The 12328-nt window shown below is 37.0% G+C and overlaps 1 protein-coding gene across 1 annotated transcript in view; it reads left to right on the top strand.

Moving 5' to 3' along the window:
• Positions 1-2341: 2341 nt before the first annotated feature.
• LOC139452440 (uncharacterized) overlaps positions 2342-12328 on the top strand; it is a 56431-nt gene continuing 46444 nt past the window's right edge. The window contains exon 1 of the mRNA XM_071233916.1: positions 2342-2479. The gene's annotated coding sequence lies outside the window, so the exon portion shown is untranslated. The remainder of the gene's footprint in view (positions 2480-12328) is intronic.

The raw sequence follows: 12328 nt of genomic DNA, 5'->3' as shown, positions 1-12328 counted from the left end.
GATAAAAGCATTGTCAGTGGCGGAGTATCCTTTTCTAAAACCTGCTTGTGACTCACTTATCTTATCCAAAGAATCCGCCCAGAAAACAAGTCTCTTATTAATAATTGAAGTAAATATTTTACTCAATGTACTTAGGAGAGTTATGCCTCTATAATTATTAACATCGGTGGTTGTGCCATGTTTGTGAAGAGGAACAATAATGCCAACTGTCCAATTATCTGGAAAATATGATCTCTCTAAAAGGTTTTTAAAAATAAGTTCCAAATATGGTATTAAAATATCTGAGGAATGCCTTATTATCTTTAAGGTTGGATATGCTGTCAATATTTTCCTCTTCAGATATTGGACATTCAAGAATATCATCTGTTATACAGTCAACTTTATCTTCGTTGAATTCCATGTCAAATAAATTGTTATCGTCATGGCTAAATGGAACTGAAAACAGTTCCTGGAAATGCTCAATCCAGGCTTGAATATCAATGTCATTTTTGCAATATCTATTTGGTTTAATGGCTTTTGGCGATGACCAAAATGTTTTAGAATTATCTATGCTTGATTCCAACAGTTGCTGTTTTTGTTCGAAATTATTCTGTCTTTTTTTTCTTACAAACATCGTACTGATTTCTTACTCTATCATAGTCGGTTAGTGATCCTCTGTCCTTATTCTTTCTAAAGTTAAACGTCTTCATCGTTCCTTTTTACGTAGCTGGCAGTCGCTATCAAACCATTGTTGATCATATTTACAGCTCTTATTCATTTTCTTCATATCAGATGCAGCAATAATAACAGCTTTAGTAATATACCCAATACTTTCTTCAGCGTTAACAAATGCTACATCTACAGTCTTCTCCAGTAAACCATGCGCAGTCCCAGAAATAAGGTTTATTCTAAACTGTCCAGCCTTCTACAACCCACACAAATTTGAAGGAAGCATTGTTACGTGTATTGCGTGGCATAGGGTCACTTACTAGAAGCGCACGTAAACTAGTATAAAAATATAAGGCATGGAAGATTTAAGATGAGCCATATCGTTCGTGTGTCCATCCGCTCGCAGATCCAGAAGGGATGTCCTGGCGTGCCTGTGTGTGAGTGAATATGGTTTTACGCCGCTTTTAGAAATATTCCAGCAATATCACGGCGAGGGACACCAGAAATGGGCTTCACACATTGTACCCATGTGAGGAATCGAACCCGGGTCTTCGGCAAGAAACGAACGCTTTAATCACTAGGCTACCCACACCGTCCCCTGGGGTGCCCGTATGGGCCCTTATATGAAAATACACAGTAAATCTATAAAGGCACCACAGACATGCTGACATGTTTTGGCCCACCAGGTTCAGTGCATTATGGAAGAAATGGACATATGTCAGATGTGTCCATATGACTTTATTCTTGTCCCAATTTCAGGTGTCCCCCGCCGTGATATTGCTGGAATACTGCTAAAAGCGGCGTAAAACCATACTCACTCACTCACTCTTGTCAATTAACACTCGTTTTGGACGTGTTGGAGTAGGCTTAGTTGTATCACAAGAGGTGGTGTATGTGTCATTGAGCATTTTCATATTTGAACATGAGCAAATCTCATCTTCCCAAGGCAAGGGAGTTTACTGACTTTAAAAGTCCAGTTACCTCTGAACTTTTAAAGTCAGTTGACTCCCTTGCCTCAGGAAGATGGAGCAAGTCTTTCACCCAACTGGTTATCTTTGGAGTTGTGTACAGAATAACTGTTACGCCCCGTAACTTTAGAACATTGTGAAATAAAATATACTTTTAGGGGGAAAAAACGTGGATAAAAATCTAATAATCTATTTATTATATTGTTCATTGCTGTTAATATATTTGTATTGAACATATTAATTATCAAACGTACATGTTTTAAACATAGAACTTCAACAATCAAGCATGAATGGATTAAAATCTAGATATCGGCCTGCATTTGTTTGTTACCAGTGTTTGTGGGTGTTTATTTGTGAACTGTTTGTTGAGAGGGGGGACTCTGATATTTGGCGACAAATATGTGCAGTGTTTAAATACAATATGCTCAAGAAGCAAGTATCTTACGTTTCTTTCTTTTTATTCATACGTTTTCTTTAAATTCTTTGGTTCGTTTCACACACTATTTCTGTCCTATCTACTGCTCTTGAGAAACGCAGCTATCGAGGACCGTTTCGCTTCTTATCATTCATTACTGTGATCACCTCACGTATCCACGGCTCTTGCTATCAAGGCCACAGCGTGTGGATAGCGTTCAGCACTAGGAGCTCCTTGCACCCTTACCCGAGTAAGGAGCTCGTTCATCTATATAGGAATCATGTGACTATACAAAATGGCGGAGTGGGAAAGTTCAAGTCTTTCAGATCTGTGCTGTCTTTATTTATAACCGTTTTTTAAAGAAACTGTCATTCGTAATTTCATAATTACCCTGATGCATGTTGCTGTTGGCTGTTTCGAGGTCCTGATACAGCCTTTTACCTTTGCCGTAAGTAAGAATTATTTTGCAAAAACACGGACAAAAGAGAAATGTAATTTCCATTTACACAACAGGACTACCTATAAGCTATGCCGACAGTAGACTTTTAGAAATTCTGAATATTTCTTTATATGAACTAATTACTTCTAGAAACTTGCATGAAAGAGATATTTAAGCCTTATTCATTCTGAGAGAACAAGGAATATCCCCAGCGATAGAAATTGGCACTAGTCCTTTTGTCCTTGCAAAAAATCGCCAATATCATAATTTAGGACTAGTAGAAATTTGCCAATTTTAAGGGTTTTACTATATGTTATCATTATAAGGACTAGTGGAACAAGAATGTTTGTTTCTATCACTGCATCCCAGTTGTATTGTTGAATTTGTTTATGTTTTATGAACAAATTGACTTTTAGCAGTGTCTTGTTTCTTCCACCAAAGCCTTTCAACTTGTTAGTGCCTTTCATTTTCAGGCATGAAAAATATATGTACATAAAATGGAACCCTGATGTATCATATTCAGTCTTTATTATTTACCAGAGCTTGATATGTTGCCACAGTTTCAAATTAATGCCCAAAAGTCCTTCAACATGCCTACTACTATCATGACTATAACAATGGTGTGATAACAACATTGATGTTGTTGAAAAATACAATCAAATGAAGTATGTGAACTGTGTTTTGCAGTAGCTATATAGACAGGTCCTACTTTTTATTGTCTGGAAGGTTTCATCAGATGTCCAGGAGTTAAATAGTGCAGCACAGTCAGTCAATAAAACATGGCTTTCTCAGTTTGACACAATTGTGAGACTACCCACTTATGTCATGCAAATATATAAAACACAGCAAAAAAATCTAAGTTCAAGTAGCAAGGTAAGAAGTATTTAATGGGCCATAAAGGGTTATTTATCAAGCAATGCAGACCTGATCCTGCTAATGGTAATTGCTAACAGGTATGTTGAAGTAATCACTACTTATTACATTATATAAAAAAGAATAATAATCAATGTTCATCATCAAGTGTTTTGTTCATCATGTTCTGATAATTATTTCTTTTTTCTAATGAAAACGGGCAAAAGTAAAATGATATCCCGTGCGCCAATAGGGAGTTGGCGATAATTTATAGCCAGTAGCAATACAGTCTAAATAATTATGCCAAACAATATGTAAAGCGCACAGAAAGGCTTGCATTTGTAATTTCTGAATAAGCATTTGTTTACAAAAAGTTGTGTCACATGATATGCAAATTAGGTGTAATGCCACGTCACCACTGCGCTGGAATTAAGCTTTTTGTCGTCATCTATTTTGCCGGATCATGGTTGGTCAGATTACAACAATTGATACTGTTTTGCTGAATCGTTATATTCTGACCATTTTTCAGCTGGAAATCGCTCGGATGTTTAAATATGGAACTTCGTGGACATACCGTGCTAGGTTAGCACATGTTTCAAAGATTTCTCATGAATATATTCTGGCATTAAACATCGTGTCCGAGCTGATAACTCGAGGTGGCAAATGCTGACTAACATGACTAACATCACACGAACGTCTTTCGCATGCTCAGATATGAACCCGTTGTCGAATTATTCCGTACCGCATCACCACATAATAAAGTGGCGGTACGGAACATTGAGGTGAGCATCGCCATCACACACACATATATGCTGTCACAATTAAAATCGCTAAAAAATACCACATGACCCAATTTCCAACATATTTCTCCTGCTTTTGATCTTTTCTGAAAAAGTATTTCAAATTTTCTTGTAATTGTCGTTCTTGGGGACTGTAATTTTCAATTCAATTGTGTGGTGGCAGATTTATATATAATAAAATCCCACATACATATTTGTCTGGCGATATCTGCGGAAACCAACCGCGTTATCATGATTTTGAATATATTGAAATTTGCTGTCACAATTCCAACACATTTCTCCTTTTTTCGCCGCCTCGTTACAGTGTTCCGTAAGCATTTGGGATTCTCATGTTATCAGAATTGCCATATAAAGTTCATGGAGTCAAGAAAATGTCCTAAATCCCTGTATAAGCACCTAAAAATTGTCATACAAAATTCATGGGTTCGAGGAAATTCCGGCTCTGATTTTATTAACAAGGTGCCATAAATCACTGTATAATGTATAAACAACTTGGTGACACTGACAAGTTTATCACATAAACAAAACACCTGCCCGACATGCTCATTACATAACATTTCCTGTGTGTTACAGCAAAGGTCACGATTGTATTTGCAGGAATTACCAAAATAAATTCACATGGTGTAACTTGCATTGTCAATACGATGAGACCTGACATTAGGCACATGTAGTCAGCTGATCCGGTCAAAGAACTCTCAAGTGGTCTGCTCATCCCGTCAAGGAGCTCTCAAAATGTGATGAAATGTCATTTCTTGGATACCTGAGACAGTCCTCATTCCTCATTCCATCTCCAATGTCTTTTTGGTTGAAGACAACATTGTATTACGCTTTATAATAACGAAAAACTAAGAGGTGTAAATTTTATTGCCGCTTCTTCTTCTTGGCACTCGGTTACCTCCCTTGAATGCACGAGAAACTGCTTGCCCACCAATTCCCACACATTTCTCCTGCTTTTGATATTTTTTAGCCACCGCGTTACGTATGGAAGTTTGCAAAAATAATCGAAACAAATCGTGTTATAGTGTTCCTCAAGTATTTGCAATTCTAATGATATAAGTTTTATTACAAAATTCAGCACATGAAGTTTGCAGTTACCAGTTAAATTTCTACACAGAGTTATGGGAATTGAGTTGCCGCGTAGGCAAGAGGCCACCCTGACTGATCATGTCTATCTTGACTTACTATAACCAAACGTATCCCGCATATCAAGTCGGATATTTATGTCATTTCAGAAACACTTCTAAGATCACAGTACCATTGCAAGAACATGTTTCAAAAGAACATTTAACCCTGATTCAGTATACACATGGGACAAACTCAGAATCGATATTATTAGAAGTCCTTATTAACCTGCATTTTGAGCTAATCCTAAACAGACATGTGTTAATTGCTGACCACATCAAGCAGTGTATGTCAAAATGATGTTCATTAAAAATATTTAGCCATCAGTGTTACACTTTTAGTCTTTTTTAAGGTAATCATGTCATGGACATCAATGGCACTTTATTATGATTGATACAAGAACAAAATTATCATGATTATAGAAATATTTATCGTCAAGAAGTTTCCATGCGATAAGACTTATATGTCTGTATTGTGCCATATATCATATTGTGATACTTGTCGTATCATGACCTTACTATATCGTTTCACCCCTAATGCTGAACCTGCTTAACGTTATCGTCTGTTTGGTTGTTTGTTGATCTGTTTAAGACAGTGTGACACGATGTGACATATTTGTTATCATTATAATGTTGTATGATATTATCATGTTATCAAGCACCTACATTAGTAGTTTGATAAGCTTAGGTTGTTTGCTATGCTATGGTTTTGTTTTGTCAACAATGGTCAAAGGACAATATGACATGATGTACTGAAATTATTAGATACTTCCAGTAAATTTTCTTATCTCTCAATTCTACTAAGTAAAAGGTTTTCATGTTTGTGATTTCAAGTGACATTTAGGAACAATTCATGCTTCTAGTTTACATGATGTAGTCTCTCGTTTTCATGTGTTGTTTTCAAGATACATGTCAATGTAGTGGTCTATGGGAGATAACTCCTGATAGCTTAATGTGTTCATGGTCTATGGGAGATAACTCCGGACAGTTTATGTTATAAAATGTACTCTTCAGTTAGGGAGTAAGAAGAATTGAGGTCCAATATGTCTGCCTGCATGTATGCCATGTGCTCTGTGTGAATTAAGACCCTTGTTCTACATTTCCTGAATCCATTGTACATCAGATACATGTCAAAGATGATAACATAACTGAGTTATCCAGATCTGTTGTGGTGTGAAACTTTGTTACAGTGACTATGGGGATGTCTTTGTGACTATGCACACATTCCTTCAGACTTTTTTATGTTTGAATAAAGATAAACTTCAGACATTGTGTATTCATGACCAGATCATTTTATACGTGTATCTAAATACTTTCTGCCAGGGCTCCGGTATAACAATTCCCAATCGGACCTTTCGTACCTATCTCTTGAGACCTATAGTGGTCACCCAGGTTGGGTCAGGTGATAGGGGGGTGGGACCTGGGTAGTAAATCTGGACACATCCTAGGCCTATTGCATACCTGTTAGTAGTATCAAGCAGTGTGGGTTCGAATCCCGGATGGCTCAACCCAAAAAGAGTAAGAGAATATGTACTTTACTAAAGAAAGTGTTATCCCAAATATAACATTTGTTACATTTGACCACTTTCTAAACCGCATTGTGTGTTCACGTTTAGTTGTAGTACATATATTGTTCACACATGCTCTCAAGACAGTCCTGTTTATGCTGTAATGTCCGCTTTCCTTTTTCATGTTTTCTGTTGTTATCTTGTTTATGAAACGGTCAAAGTTTACCACAATCTGGTATATTATCTGCCATGTTTGTATACATGATAATAACATACCATGCATATCAGCGGAATGGGTACAGTTGTAATCAAGGATTATATCCTACCTAAATATTATTCCAGGGGAAGTTTTATTCTATAGTATACGATAGGATTAAACACACTGGTATGGGTTCAAATTCACTTGGGAGAATCATCCTGGCACTAGAGAATTTCATCCCTGGGATAAAAAATAGGGTAGGATAATATTCACTCTTACATTGTCACCTTTGGTGGAAACAATATATTATTGTCATATTGTTCTGTTTTGAGTTGTACATCTCCAAGCAAGACTCGTAGACTGAGGGGGGATGTTTAAACATTGTGTATTGCTATGATTCATCTCATACAGACCCCGAAACAAATATATCCAATACAGCCGATGCAAGTCTATACCAGTTGGCATTTCCAGATTACTGCAGTGTCTGAAAATGAAGAGTCTATAGGATCCCTTTTATTATATGTTATTAAGATGATTTAATGTTTGTTTCTGTAAAATATTTTCATTTCAGTGACTAGATGTTACCGGTAGTCTGTGCCATGATCTCAACTTGATTTACAACAGAAATAATCTCATCATGCTCTTTGCATAGAAAAACGTCAATATTACTCATCTGATTAGCGAGAGACACTATTGGTCATATTGAACTAGTTCACTGCGTATTTCGGGCTGGAGACTAAAATAACTAGATTTCAGGGAAAAATAACCTTTCCCTTTAGATTTTCACTTGTCAGACTAGCCATGCTAATGGGGGAGTGAGTGAGTATGGTTTTACGCCGCTTTTAGCAATATTCCAGCAGTATCATGCCAGGGGACACCAGAAATGGGCTTCACACATTGTACCCATATCAGGAATCGAACCCGGGTCTTCGGCGTGACGAGCGAGCGCATTAACCACAAGGCTACTGTTGTCATCATTCTTGTAACCAGTCATTTGCCTTTCCACTACCAAAAAAGGCGATGGTGGAAGTCTTATCAACAGACTCTCATAATTTCTCTTTACATAATCCATGGACAAGTTAAATTCTCTGGAAACTAAATTGAATTATCTCACTATTGAAACTTAATACTCTTAGTTTTCTTGTTTGTCTCATTTTTCACAGGTTTTAGGTCATACATTTTGTCATTTTTAACGTGTTAAAGAAATGTACTATTCATTTTACTGTTAGTACTTGATCACGTTAATAGGCATGTCTTTGATCTCTTGATAATCAGATAGCCTCCATGGTCTAGTGGTAGAGCGTCTGCCCGGAAAGCCAAAGGTTTGGGGTTCAATCCCAGGCCGCATTATACCCAAAGATGTTATAAGATGGTACTTGTTGTTACCCTGTCTGGCGCTCGGCATAAAGGGGCTAAAACAAGGACTGGTTGGCTCAGAGCCAGTATACTGTGTCTGAGTGGGGTATTCATGTCAAACTGCTGCATGGTATCTCAGTGTGCTAGCACTATAAATTGTCAGTCCGGACTAGTACAAGCAGACACTCACAACTGTGAAAAAACAACATTACTGCGTATCTAAACATGCTAAAACTTACTGTTTGATTGGCATTCTAAAAGTTGGTGAGTAAGTAAGAAAACGTACAACTTTATGGATAACAACTTCTGGTTATTCTTACTGTACATTTGGCTTCATACAATTATGTGTATGCTACTTATCTATTACCTGTTGTTGCCAATGTTAATCTGCTGCTTATCACAACATGTCAAGCATATATACCTCTCATCACTTAGTTGTTGTCACTCCAGCGTGATTACGGTGTAAGAATCTACACTGAAACATCGCTACTTGCAATAAACCAGAAGTTGTTATCCATAAAGTTGTATGTTTTCTTACATGCTAAAACTAATGTTTAACACATACCGCATTCGACGTAATAAGCGCCCATGGCGCTCTCAAAATTAGAAATAGGGGGCTCTTATTAGAATAGTATTTTGGTGAGAGAAAAAAAAGAGTTGAAAGATAAATTTCGCGGTTTATGCTGACAGCCTGAAATGTTTTTATACGACAGATATATTTTTCCAGAATTTAACTGCCCATAATTAAGGGTGCATATAACCCACAACTGCGTATTATACACAAATAAATAAGTCTTATATACATTGATCGATCGGAAGGGGTGCTAATTGGGATTGTTCACTAGCCAATATATTAACAAATATCGCCGTGGGCGCTTATTAGAGCGGGGCACTTATTGCGTCGAATACGGTATATCATTGTAATGTTCATAGCTTGAGAGACCCTCAACTCAGGACAAGTTGATTTTGACAGTTTGTTTGTGTGTTCTTTTCAATGTCCATAGACCTGATGAAGGTAACAGAACAAATATACTGAACTAAAAAGTTTGGGATCATGAATATTTTTTAGGGTTTTTGATTGCATTTGAGTGAGTGAGTGAGTGAATGAGTATGGTTCTACGCTGCTTTTAGCAATATTCTAGCAATATCACGGCGGGGGACATCAGAAATGGGCTTCACACATTGTACCCATGTCTGGAATCGAACCCGGGTCTTCGCGTGAAAGGCTAACGCTTTAACCACTAGGCTACAGCCCCCGATTGCATTTGAGATTGAATACACAATTTCATCCAAACATCCCCCGAAATATTCCTGATCCTTGTCTGTTTTTAGTTCAGTACTTTTGTCCCTGATATGGGAATTATCTTGTGTTTCAATGGTCATGTTAATGCCGTAACATGCCTCATGGTCCTATGTTGAGCATATTCATCATGTTTTTTTATAGCCAGTCATATTTCATCAGTCATACAGCAAATGCAGTTTTATGACCATGTTTAAAATAGCTACGTGATAAATCGCACAGAACAATGATGAACGAGACATGGTTTATTTCACAATAAAACTCTCTTCTACATTTCTGGAGATTCAAAAATTAGCTTCTAATTGGACAACGTTATTTTTGGGAGGGTAGTGAGTTGTTCTCCGTAGCTGGGCAACTGAGATAAACGCGGTGCCCTCAAACAATCGCATCCCAAAGTGGACAAGATATGAGAATCTGTATTGAGAGAAATATCACTGATAATCATGGATAATGCCAATTTTAATCATTTTCAGGAAATTCCAAACTTGTCCTTCTTTTCATAAAATGGACTTGTCCAATATTGCCGAAATTGGATTGTATTCATGGCCTCATCGGTAATTAGGATCAAAGAATACAGCTTGTAAATTGTATTATCATCCTTAACTTGCTTAAAGAGTCTGTAAATAATGTGATATCTCATATCAGAAGACCCGTGAAGATCAGTCTCGCTGACTTGGTTGATGCATGACATCAATCCCAACTGCGTGGATCGATGCTCATAATATCAATCACTGGATTATCTGGTCCAGACTCGATTATTGACAGACCGCCATCATATAGCTGGAATATTGCTGAATTGCATTCACATTTCATAATCAATATCAGTTCATTTAGTTTACCATGGATGCAGTAGATATACTTTTGTTCATTTATTTGGGACACAGCTGACACCAGCAACAGACGAGAGTAGCAGAATTTTATTAAATTTGGGATAATAGCTGTCCCTGTTAATGAAAATAATGCTGTCAAGAACTGTCACACGCCTAGGTTCTATTTGACTATATTGTTGTATGCTTCAGTATTTGTATGAACTATACAATGTCAACACCCACAGGGCGTATCAATATTATCATGAAATACTTGTGATTTTAATAATATTGGAATGAACGTATTGGTTTTCTTTTGTGATGTGATTCAACCAAAAGGGATGTGAGCATGGTTGTGGATGTGGATGAAGCTTTGGAAACAGAGAGATTGTGTCAGTGATGATCAGGGATTCATAATACATCCTGGTTCGGGCTCAGAATTCAAGATTAAATTTCAAATTCCAAATGTCTGTGATGAAAATGAAAAACAAGTTGATATTCAAATGATATTAGTACATATACATTTGTATGTACAAGTTTTAAGATTTTGTTTTCACATTGTTTTTACCAATTTAGAGTAAAAATGGAGTAAAGAAGGAAGGACATAGCTTATCTTGTTTTGGCAATGGGGAATTCTGAGTCGGATTCTTTCTGTGGGAAGTTTTTAATGGATTTGAAACAGTCGAATGGGTAAGTTCTCTTTGGAGTGAATTAGCACTGTCAGTTAGTCTAGATGATCCCACATGTCCTGTACCCACTTGCACAAAGCAATCTTAGCGCTAAGATGATTGTAACTCCCATACTTTAACATAGGCTTACGATAGTCTTAGTGCTAAGATCGCTTTGTGCAAGTGGGCCCTGAACAGTACCAATATGATTGATAGAAATTTGAATTTATTAAATCCGTAATTGTTTTTTGCATTTATGATTAATTTCCTTTTTTGACTAGGGAGGTAATAAGATATCTAGTAAGTAATGGTTTGTGATCAGAATATGAAGGATAACAAAACATTGAAGGGTCATGCATTGTACATTTTCTTGAGAAGTCCATACTTCTAATATGTCTGAAAGTCCAATGATTGCAAGTGAGAACAGACAACAGCATGTGTTTAGTCACATGAACATGTCCAACTGCCTTGCATAATATCTGGTTACAATTGAATAATAGTAGAAAGCATACAGACTTGGTCTATGTCGTGTATGTGATGTTAATATTGTTAATATATTACTCAAAAGAAGTATAAGAACACCCAGTTCTTCATATTATTATCGTTAATCTGCAATGTATAGTAATATAAAAGAAGTGGATGTTCTTTAACTTCTTTTGAGTAGTGTATATGAATTTTGATATATATATATATGTTGTGTGTGATGAATTATGATAGTATAGTAGTAGGGAAGATAATGATATGTTATCAGCCATATTTCCTGTGTGTTATCACATGCAGTCATCGGAAACACATTTAGGCCAGGTGACTAAGGATGATAACCATGATAACCGTTGTCGTGGTGATGTCATACATTGTGTCACGAGGTCATGTCTACCCTTCAGTACTGTTGACATATCTATGGGTAAAACGTTGGTTTGAATACAATGGATACAGTTTGTTCGTTTGTTTGTTTGTTTGTTGTTTAATGCCACACTCAGCAATATTCCAGCTACATGACAGCAGTCTGTAAATAATCGAGTCTGGACCAGACAATCCAGTGATTGACATCATGAGCATCGATCCACGCAATTGGGATCGAGGACATGCATCAACCAAGTCAGCGAGCCTGACCACCGGATCCTGTTAGTCACCTCTTAAGACAAGCATAGTCGCCTTTTACGGCAAGCATGGGTTGCTGAAGACCTATTCTTCCCCGGATCTTCACGGGTCCATGGATACAGTGAAAGCTTCCAGTCTTGGAACCTC

This window comes from Haliotis cracherodii, unplaced genomic scaffold (assembly GCF_022045235.1).
Source record: "Haliotis cracherodii isolate W230 unplaced genomic scaffold, xgHalCrac1.p SCAF_9, whole genome shotgun sequence".
NCBI lineage: Eukaryota > Metazoa > Mollusca > Gastropoda > Lepetellida > Haliotidae > Haliotis > Haliotis cracherodii.
Note: the sequence above shows the minus strand (reverse complement) of the source record. Positions and strands in the feature narration are given on the sequence as shown.